The sequence below is a fragment of the Lepisma saccharinum genome, chromosome 9 (genome assembly GCF_977018435.1).
Source record: "Lepisma saccharinum chromosome 9, izLepSacc3.1, whole genome shotgun sequence".
Taxonomy (NCBI): domain Eukaryota; kingdom Metazoa; phylum Arthropoda; class Insecta; order Zygentoma; family Lepismatidae; genus Lepisma; species Lepisma saccharinum.
The window spans coordinates 68478679-68499594 of NC_139237.1; the positions used below are offsets into that span (position 1 = coordinate 68478679).

At 37.4% G+C, this 20916-nt stretch overlaps 1 long non-coding RNA gene and 5 other non-coding genes across 6 annotated transcripts; 5 read left to right on the plus strand and 1 right to left on the minus strand.

Annotated features, from left to right (window-relative positions):
• The first annotated feature begins 4410 nt into the window (after window positions 1-4410).
• TRNAI-AAU (transfer RNA isoleucine (anticodon AAU)) lies at window positions 4411-4484 on the plus strand. The gene has a single exon. It is a non-coding gene; the product is annotated as a tRNA-Ile (tRNA).
• A 1078-nt stretch (window positions 4485-5562) lies between these two features.
• Window positions 5563-8206, minus strand: LOC145992713 (uncharacterized). Its single transcript, XR_014442199.1, has 2 exons — window positions 8119-8206; window positions 5563-5855 (listed from the first exon to the last, which is right to left on the minus strand). It is a non-coding gene; the product is annotated as an uncharacterized LOC145992713 (long non-coding RNA).
• A 1436-nt stretch (window positions 8207-9642) lies between these two features.
• Window positions 9643-9716, plus strand: TRNAI-AAU (transfer RNA isoleucine (anticodon AAU)). The gene has a single exon. It is a non-coding gene; the product is annotated as a tRNA-Ile (tRNA).
• A 2985-nt stretch (window positions 9717-12701) lies between these two features.
• Window positions 12702-12775, plus strand: TRNAI-AAU (transfer RNA isoleucine (anticodon AAU)). The gene has a single exon. It is a non-coding gene; the product is annotated as a tRNA-Ile (tRNA).
• A 423-nt stretch (window positions 12776-13198) lies between these two features.
• On the plus strand, window positions 13199-13272 carry TRNAI-AAU (transfer RNA isoleucine (anticodon AAU)). The gene has a single exon. It is a non-coding gene; the product is annotated as a tRNA-Ile (tRNA).
• A 6738-nt stretch (window positions 13273-20010) lies between these two features.
• TRNAI-AAU (transfer RNA isoleucine (anticodon AAU)) lies at window positions 20011-20084 on the plus strand. The gene has a single exon. It is a non-coding gene; the product is annotated as a tRNA-Ile (tRNA).
• The last annotated feature ends 832 nt before the right edge of the window (window positions 20085-20916 follow it).

Sequence of the window (20916 nt, forward strand, 5' to 3'; positions counted from 1 at the left end):
TCATTTGAAATCTATTCTATATCAGCCTCAGTATTTCGTTATTACAATCCAAGGAATAGTATTCTCCTTAAATAAGAAATACATAAATAAAAAAAAAGCATTGGAAATAATCTTCAAACGGACGTAAAAAAATCGAATCCAACCACCTGCAGAATGCCTGAGGGAAACAACAAGAATTTTCTCAACAAAGACATATCTGAAATTTCCATAACCTTCTAATAATTTCGCAACCCGTGCAAATAATCATGTGGTAAAATCTTGTCGTGGTTCCCTGTAAACACTAAAATCACCACATTACTTCTTTCCATATTTCCCATATTTTCTCCTCCTCTTTATCTCTCAGCTGTTCGGAGTGGAATAATGCAAGATTATTTGTCCCTAATTATCTCCTTCTCTTAGTCTTGCTAATATCTTGGACTCCTTAATAACTTTCCCAACAACTCCTTATCAATTTGTACTGCCATGTTTCCCACAATGTTTTTCCTACTTCCTAATAACATTCACTTCTGTACACCCTTTGATGTAAAAATTAAATAATAATAATAAACCCTATCCGTCGGTCCGTTTATCTTTCCAACCTATAGAGCTGAGACTATTTTCACAAGATAAACCTCGGACGCATACACTCCACGATCTTTTGGCCCCTCCTTCCACCTTCTCTACCTGCCCTTTTACTTCATGTTATTCAGAATTGTATTAGTATCTGGAGTACTATCGTTACATTAAGTTTTAACCTGGAATAAATTGAAAAACAAAAATGGGGAGTAATGCTATGTTTAGAAAGAGTATTGAAAATAAGCTTAAGTATTCATTTATTCCTCTCTTTTGACTTAATACACGTTTATCAACGTTTCTAATTGAAATACTTTATTCCAAGCAAACAAGTATTTGCAACTGATTAAATATATGCTTTTATTTTTTCGAGACATTCGAGACGAGACGAGACTTTTCAAAAGCCGTCCCGTCCCGTCTCGTGTCTCGTCTCGAAAACGAGACGAGAAAGGCATTCCGTCTCGTCCCGTCTCGAATTTCAAAAGGCTTGTCCCGTCTCGTGTCTCGTCTCGAAAACGAGACGAGACAAGAGACGAGACGGGACATGTCCCGTCCCGTGAGCAACACTAGTGACGGGTGCAAAATAGCCTTAGTGCTGAGGCACCCAAAATTTTAAATTCAAATCAAATTCAAGAATAATATTATGCTTTTCCATTGACCGTATTTTCGATTCATGGTGAATTTGCTAAAAGGACCATGTCAAGAAATCTAAATATCTAAGTTTTACTAGTAAATGCATTTAAAATGCACGAAACAACAGGGGAGGAGAAAAATAAACCTCAAAAATAAGTAAAAATGCAACAAAAACTGTTAAAAATACTGACAAATAAACTAAAAGCCAAAAAAGGCCGAAAAATCAAAAAAAATGTAAAATAGAAAGTGCTTTCCGGCTCTAACTGAAGGGAAACGGACATGATATCAGGTTTAGCATTGTTTTTAAGGGTCAGAAAAAAATTGATTTTTCATCAACTTCCGGACCCTAATTAGTAATTATAACCATTGAAAAAGTTGGAGGTAGCTTACTTAAAATTTTCTTGCTGAGGTATCGTATCGTCCCATATCTCCACTTCATAATAAAGAAAAACATCAAGTTCATATTCCGAAAATGACTTGGAGTTTTCCACCACGAAAATATGTTTTTCATAGTTTGAAGTTCGTTAGTATTACATTTCAAGGTTTCCATTGTTTTAATTTCACACATATTTTATATTTCATACGTTCCTCTCTCTCTTTTCATACAGTCTTGGGGAAAAAGCTGAAGTTTCTTGTCAAACGGGGTCTGGTTCAAATGACTCCTTTTCGCTCTCCTGTTCCTACATTATTAAAAAAAAAAAAAATACTTCGTAACTAAACGATTGCTTGTTCAAAACACCGAATTTTTACACAATTTACAAAATATGACAAAACGCCAATAGACATGGTCATCATTTTTCCCTTTCAGCGTTTCTCGATTTTATCTGAATTCGTTTCCTCATGAAAATTGCCATGAGGAAATTATAGATATGACATTATGTGTGAATTGGTTTATTCAAACTGGTAGCAAATTTTAACATGAGCTACCTGGAGAAGAGGTAGCGTGCTTGATTCTTACGAGGGAGGTCGTAGGTTCGATTCTCCACCTAGGCAGGGTTTTTTTCAGGAGTATATCGTTGGGTGTAAAGTTTATCCACCGCGCTAAGAAGTTAACATTGGTCTCTGTATTTCACGAGAGGAAAGGAAATAGTAAGAGAAAGTTATTTCGATGATAGCAGGAAGTCACATGCCACGTGGAATGCGCAGAATCAAGTTACATAGAGCTAAGTCTGTAATGATGGTTTCGAATATTGCAAAGTTAGTGTGGAAAGTTTGTTATATCTGATACTCGTACTTTCTGTTCAAAGAAGACAAACATTTTAGATACAAAGCAGTGAGGAATGAACGATCATTATGAGGTTTTGAATTTTTGGTTTGTCACTCACTATATAAATAGTTATTAGTAGTTTCTTATCGAATCGGCCTTCGTCGCAATAACAATTTATTTATGTTAATTAGCGATTTACTATTAGTTTTAGACGCATGGCAAGATGGTGGTGAGGGGATTGACAACAGTTATTACGAAGGAACGAACATAAAATTACCAATCTTAGCAATTCGAACTCATTAAACGCTCTCCTTCGTTACAGTACTGCACTACATCACTATATAACATAACTGTATATCTTTTTTTAGTATATAGAAATCAAATAATCAATATTTTAGGTGTCAGTGAAGAACAAACAATACATATCTTAAATAACATTACATTTTGCATCCTGAATACATATATATATATATATGTGATTTGTGAATTAATCATGATGTGTGTGTTAACACAACATATGAACAATAACTAAAAAGAAAAGTTTTAACTTTAAATCCTGGAAATCTCCAACTTCTAAGGGGAAATATGCGCAGAAGGGACGTCCCTCAAGTGTGCATTGGATTCATTTTTTAAATATTCTAATATCAACGGTATCTTTTCAGCAAACAAAAAAAAAGGAAAAAAAAGAGGAGAGGGTGGGATTTGAACCCGCGACCTTTCACGTTTGATGAAAAATAAGGATAGTAGCGCCTAAACAACTGCTCTACGTTAACTTCATGACGTTATACCCTTAAAAACATGTTGACGTTTATGAAGACTCCCACCTTCTTGTGTTTCAAGCACATTTTCTAGACAAGTCGTGTAAAATATATGTTTTTGAGAACTGTTCGATATTATGCAAGGTATTGTAAATAAAATGTCGCATAAACTCCTCACAAATTTGCTTCTTTCTGCACAAACTTGATGGCAATTTCCTCCAGGTGGAGATAAACTCTATTCAGTGTTCCAAACCCCCCAAATTTCAAGTCGGTCAAGCAGAATCGTAAATATCCTTCAAGGTTCTTTTTCCAATTTATTATTTCTGTTTGATTGTGTCTTATAATAGCGGTTTATAGTTTCTAAATTCATGGAAAGTGTTAAATTGAAAACCTATCACCGCAGCGTTTTCCGTCTAGTGGTAGGACCTACTCAAAGTTGGCTACTCTCACCTGGAGCTGAAGTGCAATGTTGCTAAGTTTACGATTTCGGGACTTACAATTCTTTCGGGGCGGTCAAATAAGATGTTGCGAAGTGTACAAGAGCTTTCGTGCATCGGTCACACATTTATATCGAAAAATAGATGATTTGCCGGCAAAATTCAATAAACGATGCGAGGAAACACTTTCCCGAACTTCCACAAGTATAAAGAAACTGCATTCGGTAAGTAATTGCTCCTGTAAATTTGAAGAAATCTGTTTGTCCGATTCGAGTAATTTACCAGAGGTAAGATCCACCTTTGAAGGAATACTCACGTCACCGTCAAGACGTTCAAGAACAATTTCAACCCGAACCAACTCGTGTTGCCAATAGATTTAATTTATTTACAATATATCGATTCTTAACTCAACAAGTGTGTGACTCCATTTTACTGGTATTTCCATTCTTTTCCCATTGACATTTATCATCAATTTCTGAAGGTAGGTAAGATTTTTAAGAATTTAAAATTCGGTGTGTTGAATGGAATTATTGAATTTTAGTGTCTTTTAATGTTGATCTATCAAGGTGTGAGGAGAATGTGCATGTGTTTATGAGAAACAATTATATGGCGGGGAAAAAAATAGTCATGTTTCAGAAAAGTGCCATTTCTACTGCTAGTGCTTACTCTTCAAGAAACCCTCTTTCAAGACAAATGATTTTACGATGGATCACATCATTTGGAGACAATTTCGTATTACAGAGTATTTTTTGGAGTGACTTCATTATCAAGAACTGCTACAATTCACATCGTTAATTTGTTTTCTAATTTCTCTTCGTATAGTGGCCGGTTAGCTCAGCTGGTTAGAGCGTCGTGCTAATAACGCGAATGTCGTTGGTTCGATCCCCACACTGGCCAGGATCGTAAATCTTATCTTTTTCGATATGTTGGATGTTCAAAGAAAAAATGATAGTACGAGGTTGTGTATCATATCCAAGTTACACAATGGAGATATTACTGGTATTTTTAAGAAGGGAATGTTAATCTTTAGAGCGTTCCTTATGCGTTAACCTGGGTATGTCTTCTTGATACAACTTTCTGAAATTACTGGATTTTGACTACCGTCAAAAGAACGTAGGATTATTTCTGTATTTTTTTTTTTACATCCGGACTCTTGCATGATATGGTGATAAAGGGATGTCAATAAAGAAAATATCGTTTGTTCACTCCGTGTGACAGTGATATTTTCGTGAGGATATTCGATGAATTTCCAAGGTAAATTTTCGAAGGAAACCTTTTAGTTGAATAAATAAATTTTCAAAATATATTTTGCTACACGTTACATAGAATTTTCGATACAATCGCTCCACTGTCCGTTAATTTTTGGATAATTCGAAATTTGAATTTTTTATTCTTCTGCAGGAGTATTATTGAATGGTACACTATTGACGTCAATATTTATTTTAGATTGTTATTACTTACAGTGTTTGTTACACCTCTTTGTTCTTAACGATAGGAACAGATTTATAGTTTAGTAGTATTGATCATATCTAGTAACTAGTGTTCCTTGAATAATTTTTTTATTGAAGAAAGTTTCGAACTCAAGAGAGTTATGTGTATTTCTGCACGCTTGGATTAACACTTCAGCCCTTTTCTTTGTGAAAAGCTGTAAACCTGCTAGCCCTTCAAACAGACCGAGGATATATACCTCTCATCCTGTTGATATAAGAGCGGTCCAAGTAAAGTAATGACGTGCAACATAAGTTGCATTTCGCATCACTCCGTTGAACAGTTTCAATTATTCATTAATTGATATCCCATTATGATACCAATTCTTGTGTCGCTTATCGCTTCGATGTGAAGTCTCCTATAACAAGAATAAAGCAAAAGGAAACACTGCAAATAGAATTATTTTTACATAGATGATTATTCCCCATGGAACCAGCAGTTGAGTAGGGAATCATTTCTCATACTAGTCGTCAATTAACATTATGAGTATTTTTCAAGGTTTTATTTTGCTTTACAAAATGGTTGAAGATCTGTGGAATACAACTAGCAGGTGTGAACAGAGACACTAAAGAAGTTGACTTATGCACTTAACGAAACTATCTGCAAAGTCTCGTATCTTTCCTCCCATGTCATTATGGCAATAGAGCCCTTATGGAATCAGCATTTGAGCACTGCGCTTGCTCCAGACGTTGGTGGGATGTTCCCCAGCGTAGCAACGTAGGCACAGTTGTCAATTTCAGCTTCTCATTCTTACGGAAGATGCAGTCTGGATCTTTAAAACTGAAACAAGAATTAAACAAATATGAGAAACTTTGTATTTTTCTTTAATTAAAATTTTTATTAACTTAGGTCGTCTTAAACAACTATATAGATTATTCTACTATTCCTTTTAGAAATTGGAATATCCACAACTTAAGCAATAAATCAAAGCCAGGTATTAGCATCCAGTATGGGGCACGGGAGGGTCACAGCACTGCCACACACTCCCAACGGAAAGTGGATGTCAGCTGACAAGTGACATTAGAGTCCAAAAACAGTGCTCTTTTTTAAAATTTAAGTCTCTTTTCTGTCACTTTACACTAATGAAAATGAATGATGACTTGATTAAATTCATGATGAAACACTAAGAAACCAATTCCTAGGCAGGACTTCAACCTGGGACGATCTATTTGAGTGAGAAGAATACGGCTGTCTCTGGCTACATTATAAGAAATCATCAGCATTGTTCGTGGTCGCTTGTCTTTATAGAAATTTTGAAATTTCAAAACGTAATATCAGGAAGATTAACGGGATTACACACGCGATGAATATACTGCATTGATACGCACGGCAAAGGATATAGGATACTCTGTATAAAATATCTCGACAACGGATACTCAGCGACGTTGATGGATAAAAATGTACAATTTTCTTGCTCGAAACATCACTTCAAGGATTCTTCATTGTAACAAAGTTTATTGACAGTTTGGTAAAGAGAAGTTTTTGGCTACACTCAATAACCACTTATTAACGAATAGAAAATGCAAGACATGAGAAACCATTCTATACATCCATCTGTCAGAAAATAAGTTTTTATTTGGTAGGAAACACGAGGCCCTGCGCTATACGTATCTGCGACGCCCTTATATTTGGAAAAGTGAAAACATAATCTTTCATTTCTCGAAAAATTTCCACACTTAACACAACATAATTGTTAATATTACGTAATTATTAAATATTATTATTGAGCACAAGGCTTCTCAGTTAACCACTGATGAAATTTGACACTGTGTAGAGATCATCAATGCGAAAACTTTTCTTGGTAACTTTTTTTGCTATAGGTCTTTTCTACTCTTACGACGGCCGGTCCTGCATTGCAATAGGTTTAACCTGGCACAGTTCGCGCCAAACCATACATTTTCTTCTGCTAGCAAACTTTCCCGGTCGTCACGTGACTGTTTTCAACCATTGGCAGAAGACTTGGAGACAGCACGTGCTTTGTCTTCTGCCTACCAGGCGTCGCCGCTTCCTTCACGTGTCCGTTGTTGCCACGTTGTCAAGGACGTGAATGTTCTGGTGGTGTAGACATCTGTGCTTGCACCTACACATTACAGCTCGCAGTCCGGCCTGTCGCCACGTTTGCTCGCATGCGCCGAAATCAGTGGCAACAACGTCCTATAGACGACAGAGAACGTAGTGGGGAGCGGGGATTACGCCGCAGACCAACCAGACAACAGCGGTGGCGCCGAGAGTTACAACGCGGCAGGAAGAAGTACTACGTGAACCTTGTACAACTGGCTCCTGCGTTTCTGATCGTGCTGGATTGGTCGCTCCGCCGCTCCCCACTTCCCTTGGCCGCCGCCAGAGTCGGATTAAGACGAAATTTGGCCTAATGTTGTTACTAAGTAAACTGTTTAACGTAAAATTGATAGCATTAACCTGAAATCTTCGGTGAACAATAAACACAACGACGTTATAGTTACTTCACAACGCAAAGAATAATAGTAAGTGTATAATAAGTAACGCTGTGTCTAGGCGTCCAAAATTGGGGCTCCAAATGTCATTCAAAGATGTATTTTCAGGTTAATATAGCAAAAGAAAACTGTTCAGCTTTCGGAAAATTTTCTCGTCTGTTTTCATCTGGGTCTATTTCAGGAATGGACCTAATGCTGCAGCATCAATAGCACCCACCTTAATTCGTCACCGACCGCCGTAATATTAGAAAAAACCTTTAGTTCAAGCCTTGTTTTATCATGTTACTACAGATTTATTGTTGTCACTGATATTTATTTTTCCGGTCGGATAACATGATGCAAGTACTCTACGAAAACGGATCATGCTAACGGAGAAGCTGACATGATGAAGCCCTGAGATTAACCCTTTCGCTCAATTCATGGTTTGTTGAAAGGTGTAAAACTATTTCGAAGGAATCTTTCTGGGTTTTAAAAGATGAACCCTTTTTTTCTCACCTCTCCAGCAGAATCAAGATTGAAATTTATGTTATCTGGATATATCGGTAGCGACGATAAGCATTGCACACTCCTGCAGTTGAATAGTTACTTACAAAGTTCTGTCCCCAACGTCAACATATAGGTAATGGAAGTTGCCATCGTGATTCTTTAATACGTATTCAATCACAGGTTCAGCTGCAAGAGGATAATAATGTTTATGGTTTCCGTTATAATAGGATAACTTTACATATACGCACACACACATTATAGGTTGAAGTTTTACAACACCATCAAAATTTTACAGCGCGAGGGGGCGTAAAGTAAAACTAAACGTTTTGACGCAACGAGCCCCCGAAAACGGCTTTTTCTATCTTCAATATATGCAACAATGATGGTTAAATAATAAAATAATAACCCGTGGCTCGACAGCCCTTTAAGGGCCTAGGGCGATCTCCCGATTGCAGTTAATGGGGTGACGTGGAGTCAGCATGTCGAACCCCCAGCCGTTATAGGAGATTTCCAGGTTCATGGTTACCACATTCATTTATTCTTTCCGTCAAAAAATACAAACTTTTTAGTACAATATTGACAGACTGTGTGACTAATCGAAGCGAAGACTGGCTTTTGGAGTGTGAACACTTGGTCACTGGGAGCAAATTACTGTTTCCGAAGCATTTTATCTCTTTTAGAGTGTTTTTCCGACTGAAAAAATTAACAAATGTGGTAACTATGACCTTTAGCTCAGTTTTGCATACATGCAGGATAGAAATCACAGTTTTTCGAGAACTTGCAGCTCCAAAACGAGGCGTTAACGCGTAAAATATTAGAGGGAAAAAATGCTAAGCTCTACGCACTGTAAATGTTTGTCGATATTGCGCACTGACACCCTGCGTATATTCTTTTATTGTAATCTAGACATTTCTACTTGATAAATAATCGACTAGATTGTAATAAAAATCATGTAGCAGTAGTTTTGTACTTTAAATTTTAATCTCATGTGAACATCTTTACTACAAATGGGTCTGGAAATGGAATACCGTTTTGCACAGGTGCTCAAATTCAGGGGTGCCCACAGTGGGGTATTATGACGCAGGGTGCGCCATCGAAATTTTTTGGGGGGATTTATTTTTCAAATAACATAAAATTCAACATTTATATATTTTTCCAAAATATATGTAAAATTATTTACTCAACAAGTGTGTGACTTTTTAATCAGAATTGTGTGTGACTCCATTTTACTGGTATTTCCATCGTCACATGCTTATCACATTGACATTTATCATTCATTTCTGAAGCTAGGTAAGATTATTAAGAATTTAAAATTCGGTGTTTTGAATGGAATTAGTGAATTTTAGTTTCTTTTAATGTTGATCTATCAAGGTGTTAGGAGAATGTGCATGTGTTTATGAGAAACAATTAGATGGCGCGGAAAAAATTAGTCATGTTTCAGAAAAGAGCCATTTCTACTGCTAGTGCTTGCTCTTCAAGAAACCCTCTTTCAAGACAAATGATTTTATAATGGATCACATCATTTGGAGATAATTTCGTATTACAGAGTATTTTCTGGAGTGACTTCATTATCAAGAACTGCTTCAATTCACATCGTTAATTTATTTTCTAATTTGTCTTCGTATAGTGGCTGGTTAGCTCAGCTGGTTAGAGCGTCGTGCTAATAACGCGAATGTCGTGGGTTCGATCCCCACACTGGCCAGGTTGATAAATCTTATCTATTTAGATATGTTGAATGTTCAAAGTAAAAATAATAGTATGGAGTTCTGTATAATATCCAAGAAGATATTATTTGAAGAAATCTGTTTGCCCGATACGAGAAATTTACCCCCCTTGAAGGAATACTCACGTCACCGTCAAGACATTCAAGAACAATTTCAACCCGAATCAACTCGCGTTGCCAATAGATTTCATTTATTCACAATATATCGATTCTTAACTCAACAAGTGTGTGACTTTTTAATCAGAATTGTGTGTGTCTCCATTTTACTGGTATTTCCATCGTCACATTCTTATCCCATTGACATTTATCACCAATTTCTGGAGGTAGGTAAGATTTTTAAGAATTTAAAATTTGGTGTGTTGAATGGAATTAGTGAATTTTAGTGTATTTTAATGTTGATCTATCAAGGTGCTAGGAGAATGTGCATGTGTTTATGAGAAACAATTAGATGGCGCGGAAAAAATTAGCCATGTTTCAGAAAAGTGCAATTTCTACTGCTAATGCTTACTCTTCAAGAAACCGTCTTTCAAGATAAATGATTTCACGATCGATCACATCATTTGGAGACAATTTCGTGTTACAGAGTATTTTCTGGAGTGACTTCGTTATCAAGAACTGCTTCAATTCACATCGTTAATTTGTTTTCTAATTTTTCTTCGTATAATGGCCGGTTAGCTCAGCTGGTCGTATGTCGTGGGTTCGTTCCCCACACTGGCCAGGATCATAAATCTTATCTTTTTCGATATGTTGGATGTTCAAAGTAAAAATAATTGTACGAAGTTCTGTATCTTATCCAAGTTACACAATGGAGATATTACTGGTATTTTTAAAAAGACAATGTTAATCGTTAGAGCGTTCCTTATGCGTTGTCCTGGATATGTCTTCTTGATACAACTTTCTGAAATTACAGTATTTTTTTACTACCGTCAAGAAAACGTAAAATTATTTCTGTAACGTTTTTTTTTTTCCTGATCCGGACTTTTGCATGATATGGTGATAAAGGGATGTCAATAAATAAAAGATCATTGCTTCACTCCCTGAGAAAGTGATATTCTTGTGAGCACTGCTTAATCATATCGGCAAACTACGGCGGAAGTTGATTGATTGAAGTTATTTGCACAAAACGGGTACGTCATGGCAATCACTTGGCCGGTTAGATGAGTTGGTTGTCGGCCCCCGTGGCGGAGTGGTTAGCATATCGCTCAACGACGACGGGGGTCCCGGGTTCGAATCCTGGCTCGGACATGGATGTTTGTGATTGTCTGTCCTGAAAAGTCTTGAAATTGAAATATGAATGAAATGATATGAGTGAATGAAGTGTGATGGGGGAAGCTTCCGCATAGGGGCTTTCCTTTAAAAAAAAAAAAAAAAAAGTTGGTTAGAGCGTTGTGCTAATAACGCGAATATCGTGGGTTCGATCCCCACACTGGCCATAAGTTTTCGTGAAGATATAGAGAACTGATTCTTTCTCTGAACGTCTGATGTAAAGGAGATATCCAGAACCAAACGGAACTTGAAAAAAGGTAAGGGTAAAGTTACTCGTATCGGACAAACTACTGAAATTTGCTAGTTCATTTAATTTGAATATTCGTACTTACGTATTCTGCATTGAAATACATTGCTGAAGATGGCATTTCACTTAACATAACCCACAGCGCTACAGCCCTTGAAGGGCCTTGGCTTACCTACCGACTGCTGGTGACCGTCACCTGTTATAGCGTGGAGGTCTTAGACCAGTATTGGGGTGACGGGTGATCAGCTCACAGAGATATGCTCACTCACTCGAAGCTTCCCAATTTACTCACAATGGTGGGTTGCCACCGGCCCTATACGAATAAATTCCGACCAGAGCCGAATTCGAACCTACGCCGTCCCGCAGCGAACGATCTCAAGTCGAGTGAACGCCTTAACCCGCTCGGCTACGGAGGAGGAATGACATTTCACTTATTTCACGGAAATAAGCTCTATTTGCGACATATCGAATAAGTTTTCTTTGTTTCTTTTGGCCTTCGGTAACACGCAAAATGGCGGTCACAGTCTCACTACCGTACTCGGCATGCAGTGTTTCCACCCCACTGCATCTAAAAATATCTACGCAGCCCCACACTTCATTTTCGCAAAGCCCCACAAACCATTTGCGAAAACATACCTTCTTCAGTTACAAAAACACGTGTTTGGAAACACTGACCGGAATTTCGTCATCACACACTGGCTACATCCACCTGGAAGTAAATGGATGTACAAGAGCTTTCGTGCATCGGTCACACATTTATATCGAAAAATAGATGATTTACCGGCAAAATTCAATAAACGATGCGAGGAAACACTTCCCCGAACTTCCACAAGTTTAAAGAAACTGCATTCGGTAAGTAATTGCTCCTGTAAATTTGAAGAAATCTGTTTGTCCGATACGAGTAATTTACCAGAGGTAAGATCCGCCTTTGAAGGAATTCTCACGTCACCATCAAGACGTTCAAGAACAATTTCAACCCGAACCAACTCGTGTTGCCAATAGATTTCATTTATTCACAATATATCGATTCTTAACTCAACAAGTGTGTGACTCCATTTTACTGGCATTTCAATTCATTTCCCATTGACATTTATCATCAATTTCTGAAGGTAGGTAAGATTTTTAAGAATTTAAAATTCGGTGTGTTGAAAGGAATTAGTGAATTTTAGTGTCTTTTAATGTTGATCTATCAAGGTGTGAGGAGAATGTGCATGTGTTTATGAGAAACAATTAGATGGCGCGGAAAAAATTAGTCATGTTTCAGAAAAGTGCAATTTCTACTGCTAGTGCTTACTCTTCAAGAAACCCTCTTTCAAGACAAATGATTTTACGATTGAACACCTCATTTGGAGACAATTTCGTATTACAGAGTATTTTTTGGAGTGACTTCATTATCAAGAACTGCTTCAATTCACATCGTTAATTTGTTTTCTAATTTCTCTTCTTATAGTGGCCGGTTAGCTCAGCTGGTTAGAGCGTCGTGCTAATAACGCGAATGTCGTTGGTTCGATCCCCACACTGGCCAGGATCGTAAATCTTATCTTTTTCGATATGTTGGATGTTCAAAGAAAAAATGATAGTACGAGGTTGTGTATCATATCCAAGTTACACAATGGAGATATTACTGGTATTTTTAAGAAGGTAATGTTAATCGTTAGAGCGTTCCTTATGCGTTATCCTGGAAATGTCTTCTTGATACAACTTTCTGAAATTACACGATTTTTTACTACCGTCAAGAAAACGTAAAATAATTTCTGTAATGTTATTTTTCTGATCCGGACTTTTGCATGATATGGTGATAATGGGATGTCAATAAATAAAAGATCGTTGGTTCACTCCCTGTGACAGTGATATTCTCGTGAGCACTGTGGAATCATATCGGCAAACTACGGCGGAAGTTGATTGATTGAAGTTATTTTCACAAGAAGGTACGTCGAGGCACTCACTTGGCCGGTTAGCACAGTTGGTTAGAGCGTCTTACTAATAACGAGAATGTCTTGGGTTCGATCCCCACACTGGCCATACGTTTTCGTGAAGATATAGAGAACTGATTCTTTCTCTGAACGTCTGATGTAAAGGAGATATCCAGAACCGATCGGAACTTGGTAAGAGTAAAGTTACTCGTATCGAACAAACTGCTGAAATTTGTTAGTTCATTTAATTTGAATATTCGTACTTACGTATTCTGCATTGAGAAACATTGCTGAAGGTGGCATTTCGCTTATTTCACGGAAATAAGCTCTCTTTGCGACATATCGAATAAGTTTTCTTTGTTTCTTTTGGCATTCGGTAACATGCAACATGGCGGTCACAGTTTCACTACCGTACTCGGCATGCAGTGTTTCCACCCCACTGCATAAAAAAATACCTACGCAGCCCCACAAACCATTTCCGGTATGCTTAGGTTAGGTAGGGCCACTTTCAGGTTACAATAGTTACAAACTTGTTTAGAAAAAATATGCGTAGCCCCACACTGCATTTTCGCATAGCCCCACAAACCATTTGCGGAAACGTACCTTCTTCAGTTACAAAAACACGTGTTTTGAAACACTGACCGGAATTACGTCATCACACACAGGCTACATCCACCTGGAAGTAAATGGATGTACAGTGGTGGAAAAAAGTTCTTCCCCATAAGACTTTAATGGCAGTAAATAATGCCGGAAAGGTAGGCAACACACATTGCACCTTTAGGTGATCGGGTGATTCAGTCTGTCTCAAAGAGCAACTCGTCTTTCATGCAATAGCCAACAGACACAGGAAATGTAGAAAAGTCACGTGACTTGTCAGGTGGAATGTTGTTCGTCATAAAATCGCCTTTTCTCAAGCCAGGTCGCAGAACCGACAAGAGTTATAGCCTATGTCCGAAAATCATTCCCCTAAAACCGTCGAACGAAACGCTAAAATAATTCTTGCCTTAATTTTATAAGGCTACTATACTATATGTGCCGCAGTAGCTCGGTCGTTAGGGAGTTTGATTACCATGCGAGAGATCTGAGTTCGATCCCCGACTGGGGAGAATTGGAATTTTGTCCACCTGTTCAAGTGGCTCCGGCGCCCACCCAGCGTCGTATAAAATGGGTACCTGTAGGAAGCTTGGGGGGGAGGTAAAGGCGGCCAGGGGCGTGGTGCTGATCACATTATTACCACCTTCGGCCGTAACAAGAAAGTGTGGGACCCTAACTCCGCACCCCCTACACGCCTTCATGGCTTGGTTCAAAGCACAAGGTAGCACTTTGCTTTTTCATTTACTATACGTCCCAATTTTATCGGAACAGAACTTTCTAATTTCTACGTGGACATTCTTCCAAGTTCCGTAGGGATGTGAATAGGCTCCAGTTTTTCTTGACACAATTCATCCATGTTATATTTCATTATAAAAACCACGGCCGATATCCTGTGTGTGTGTGTGTATGTGTGTGTGTGTGTGTGGAGGGGGGGCGCTAAAATTCAAACATGTGAGGTGATACTTTTCTCACTACTCCATTCTCAGATTCTTCGTATCAGAAATAAATCTTAATTCCACACACTGAAAATGTATCACTTCCTACATCTTAGCACGCAAATATCTAGCAGCAGGTAGGCAAACTGTAGGTGCATTCGCGATTAGTCTTACTGTGCATAAAGTGGACTTAGACACCATATCAACCAACCAACACAATCCCGTTATTGTCCAGATTATTGAAATAAGAAGCTTCGTCGCGAATAACATAAGCAGGAAGACAATGTGAAATTACCGAACAGAAACAGAACCTAAAACCTAGAACGGCTAGATTGGATTAAATCGACGATACAGCACGCGTTCTGAAATGAAGAAGAATACGAAAGTTGAAGGACCTCGATATACACACACACTTTTCCTCCCCTCAATGGTAAGATATCTTTCTTTCAGAGAAGGCTTAACGTAGGCCTTCAAGGCCACGACGAGAAAGCGTTTTACATGCAATGGCGGAACCGAAACACAGGTCTAGTTTGATATGAAAGCTGTGTTCCTCCTTATTTCGTACGTCATTGATAACAGGAACACGGGCCTCGCCTGCTCACCCTAGTTTCGTAGAGCAGACGCCTGTTCGCCACCCTTTGGTTCAGTGACCTTCGCTCGTAGTTAGCAAGAGTGAATGACTCACCAGATACTTATTGCCTGTGAGCTTATACAAGAATAGATATTTCGTTAGCGTCTGTAAGTATTGTTTCATCTTCAGTTATTATCAGTTAACGTTCGAATTGTTTCCTAATTGTTACGTTATTTATAAATTAGTTCTCGAGAGTGAGCTTTCTATCTATTTGCACGGGGGGGGGGGGTATACAGCCTGCATGTATTATTTTTTCCTGAAACAAGAAGAAATTCAAAGACAAAAAAAAAAGTCGTAGAAGAGTAGTTAACAAAAAAAAAAGAAAACGAAAATGTAAATGTTTAAATAAATTATTGTATAGATCGAGTGAATAATATTTTCTCACGGGGCCTCCTCGATGGCGTAATGATAACGTCGTCACCTTATAATCAAGGGATCCCGGGTTCGATACACGGTGGATGCACGTAGTAGTTCGTATGCCATTTTAAACTGAAGGTCCAGTCCAGATTAGCTTATCTGTGCAGAAAAAATAAAAAAGAAATTGTCACAGTGTAAGAAAATTTAATGTTCAACCACATACAAAAGGGAATAATTTATTCCATGTTGGAGTTCACATTTATAGCCAACACAATTATGGATCGCAACGTATTTTCTAAGATCCATTTTAATTATACGTGCATGATAAAATAACAGAAGTTGAGGAAAGAGAAAGTCAAGTGAAACACAGATGTCTTCTCCAGAATTTCAAATCTCGTTACGTAAGGTTCTGGGTTGAAGTCCCGGGCAGACATGACTTTCTTGTTCTTGCCGTTTTATCTGCTTTATTTCATCATAAATCGTCGTTATGGTTTACCTACAGGGGAAGAATAATGACAATTGCTAATACAAAGCCAATAACGAACAGAACAACACAGTAGCGTACGCAGGATTTCATCAAGGGGGTGTTATATATAAAACTTGTTCGAAATTCACATTACCATTGTTTTATGATACTTTAATTAAATAATAATTCTCATAATTAAATAATAATACTTATAATTAATTAATTGAATTACTACTAATAATACTACTAATACCACTACTACTATTAAGTAGTAGAGATCTACATAAATATAGCATTTATGAAAGCAATAAAACGAAATTAATTTCTAGTAATTCGATTTTTAACAAATTCTAGAGCATTTTTTCTTTCTTACGAAATAATTGTCTACTCAACGAGATGAGACATTTTAAGTGTGAAGAAAATACATAAAAACAAGAAAATATATTAAAATAAATTGAAATAATCAAAGTACGGAACTCATCCAAGAAGCTGCGGGGGGTCTGGTCAGTAGGGCATCTGACAACCATGCGGGAGATCCGGATTCGATTCCCGGAATTGGTTGGAATTTTTCCGGCTTTGTCGCCGCATAAATATCCCCGATAATTCAAATTTGGATTGTCTCACTGTTGTTACCAACATAACATTTTACATTAGTTAAGCTTATTGTCGTTCGAATTCAGAAATTCAAACGTGCCGCGGGAAGGCGGACTGGTGACTGAGTTATTCTTGTCGGCCTAGCCATTGTCTATACATAGCCAAGTTCAACGAACCAAGAACTTTCTTTAGTTAATGCTCATTGTTCACACACAAAAATACATGATCATTGAACATTGTTGCAGCCGAGATACAAAACAACTTTTTTGCTCTTTAAAATCATAGTTGCCCTTATATATTATTTTCAAGAATTCGTGTTTATTTTCAAGGCATTCACTCTTAAAGACGCGTGTTTGGAATGCTGTTCTTTTCTCCGTGCCGCATGGGAATAATAATTCAAATTATTATTATATACTGCTGGACAAAAAAAAACGGACACTTGCATTTTTTGTGATAACGCATACATTCTGATTCGAAGGCTAACTAAATTATTGGAAATATATTCAACAGAAAACAAACTTTGAGGATGTTTTACATACATTAATAAGTTAAATTAGAACAAAAACGAAAGTTACAGAAAACTACCAAACTGAGAGCGTAATTCATAAGTAATTGCAATTCAGATGTCAAATATTAAAGTGTCCGGTTTTCTTTGTCCAGCAGTATATTATTATTAGTAGTAGTAGTAGTACTGCCGCAGGTCCTTGACAGTGATAAATTGGTCATTTTTATTTTTTCCACAGCATTTTTCATAATATTTCAAAAGCTCAAGGGGGGGTTTAAACCCCGTAACCCCCCCCTTGCGTACGCCACTGGCACTCAATTAGGCAGATGTCAAGAAAGAAACAAGACTTTACAGTGTCTCCGTCTCTCGGTTTCTCGAATTGAAAATTGGTCTCCCGTTCTCGGTCTCGGCTAGTTAAATATAGAAATCGAAAAAAGTATGTGAAGATACATATATTTCATATATCCCGGTTTTATAGGAGATTTCGTGAGAGATGAAATAAGTACTCTTCGATCATGTTTATTTTTATTAGTTTTGTTACGTAACATCACTTTTCTTCCTAGTCGCGGACGAGTGACCATTACATGAAATTAATGACGAAATACTCAAACACCTGTGACAAGGACGGTACTCAAATCCGGGTACTTTGGTGACGAGATCGAAGGTTGACCACTTAATGAGCTTGCCCATCGAGTCTGCTTAATGTTGCTTGTGTCAGGTAATTCGAAATAACTGTCAACATCCCACATTCATTATCATTTGTTTCATAATTTATCTTATTGATGTTATTAACCTGAAGTCGAAGAAATAGTTGAAAGGCAATAATGGAAGATGGAATGTCTCTGATTTTACTTCGTGTCGAATAATATGACGTGATATTATGATATGAATATATTAATAATATAATATGTCTAGTCATTCCATTGATTGATCCCAATTATGCACACAAAATATGGTATAATGTCCACTCCTAACCAACCTCCGTGGCGGAGTGGTTAGCACAGCGCGCTACGACAGCATGGGTCCCTGGTTCGAATCTCGGCTTTGCCATGGGTGTTCTTGGTGAGTGTCCGTTAGTCAATGTCATCATATCATCACTCATTACTCATCTTCATCGTCGCTATTTGCAAAAAGTGAAAGAATAGCAACACTAAATAACAAAAATCCAATCAGATTGAACATCTTCACCGATTTATTCTATACCGTACCAAATTCCCAGTTTATTACTGCATCTTGCTTCATTTTACAGCATCTCAATTGTTTTCCGATTCGAAAAAAACTGGAATGTTGATCAGTTGATTGTGCATTGTTTCGTTGTTTCGATTGTTTAATTAACGTCGCATTGATTAGTTTTAGACCAATCGTGACAGAGGGAATCGAGAGCACAAAGGAAGGGGAAAAGACAAGTTAGAGACCACGCCTCTCTTTAAAGGTAGCATTCCGTGAATACGACTGAAGTGACTGCAGAATATTGTGGATAAAATTTGTTTCGCTTTTATCTTTTATTTCTGTTTCAGTTATTTTACTTCGCTTTTCTTCTACCACTCGTGTTAAATGTGTCTGTGAGTAAACTCGTGAAATGGACGATGGGACAAAAAAATCTATGCCTCTCCCACGGTTCGAAACTGTGACCACAAAATATTGTCTTATTTTTAAAATTTACGCTAAATATGGTTTCACTCGTGTCTTTCTCAAGGCGTTCCATTACCTCTCCGATGGCGTAGTGGTAACGTCTTCGACATGCAATCAAAGGCTTCCGAATTCAATACCAGATGGAGAAACAATTAGCGTGTGGCAGATCTTGTTAAGAAAACAGTTGCTAAAATGTTCTTCTTGAGGCCACGTAGCACCCAGCTGTTGTTTGTTGTTGCTGGGGCATGAGTCATGTGACTCATGCTATCAATGCTCAATCCTTCCCGAGAACTCAGATCCACCAGACAAACTTAAGCGAATAATTTGTTATTTGGGTTGCATAAACAACAGGCTTTAAGACGTTACGAAATTCTAGGTCCCGTGGCCCAGGTAATTCTTTCTCCGACTGTACAAGACCTTTCGTGCATCGGTCACACATTTATATCGAAAAATAGATGATTTACCGGCAAAATTCAATAAACGATGCGAGGAAACCCTTCCCCGAACTTCCACAAATATAAAGAAACTGCATTCGGTAAGCAATTTCTCCTGTAAATTTGAAGAAATCTGCTTGTCCGATACGAGTAATTTACCAGAGGTAAGATCCCCCTTTGAAGGAATACTCACGTCACCGTCAAGACGTTCAAGAACAATTTCAACCCGAACCAACTCGTGTTGCCAATAGATTTAATTTATTTACAATATATCGATTCTTAACTCAACAAGTGTGTGACTCCATTTTACTGGTATTTCAATTCATTTCCCATTGACATTTATCATCAATTTCTGAAGGTAGGTAAGATTTTTAATAATTTAAAATTCGGTGTGTTGAATAGAATTATTGAATTTTAGTGTATTTTAATGTTGATCTATCAAGGTGTGAGGAGAATGTGCATGTGTTTATGAGAAACAATTATATGGCGGGGAAAAAATAGTTATGTTTCAGAAAAGCGCCATTTCTACTGCTGGTGCTTACTCTTCAAGAAACCCTCTTTCAAGACAAATGATTTTACGATGGATCACATCATTTGGAGACAATTTCGTATCACAGAGTATTTTTTGGAGTGACTTCATTATCGAGAACTGCTTCAATTCACATCGTTAATTTGTTTTCTAATTTCTCTTCGTATAGTGGCCGGTTAGCTCAGCTGGTTAGAGCATCGTGCTAATAACGCGAATGTCGTTGGTTCGATCCCCACACTCTCCAGGATCATAAATCTTTTCTTTTTCGATATGTTGGATGTTCAAAGTAAAAATAATAGTACGAGGTTGAGTATCATATCCAAGTTACGCAATGGAGATATTACTGGTATTTTTAAGAAGGGAATGTTAATCTTTAGAGCGTTCCTTATGCGTTAACCAGAATATGTCTTCTTGATACAACTTTCTGAAATTACTAGATTTTGACTACCGTCAAATGAACGTAGGATTATTTCTGTAATTTTTTTTTTTACATCCGGACTTTTGCATGATATGGTGATAAAGGGGTGTCAATAAAGAAAATATCGTTTGTTCACTCCGTGTGACAGTGATATTTTCGTGAGGATATTCGATGATTTTCCAAGGTAATTTTTCGAAGGAAACATTTTATTTGAAGAAATAAATTTTCAAAATATATATTGTTACACGTTACATAGAATTTTCGATACAATCGCTCCACTGTCCGTTAATTTTTGGATAATTCGAAATTTGAATTTTTGATTCTTCTGCAGGAGTATTATTGAATGGTACACTATTGACGTCAATATTTATTTTAGATTGTTATTACTTACAGTGTTTGTTACACCTCTTTGTTCTTAACGATAGAAACAGATTTATAGTTTAGTAGTATTGATCATATCTAGTAACTAGTGTTCCCTGAATAATTTTTTTATTGAAAAAGTTTCGAACTCAAGAGAGTTATGTGTATTTCTGCACGCCTGGATTAACACTGCAGCCTTTTTCTTTGTGAAAAGCTGTAAACCTGCGCGCCCTTCAAGCAGACCGAGGATATACCACTCATCCTGTTGATATAAGAGCGGTCCAAGTAAAATAATGAC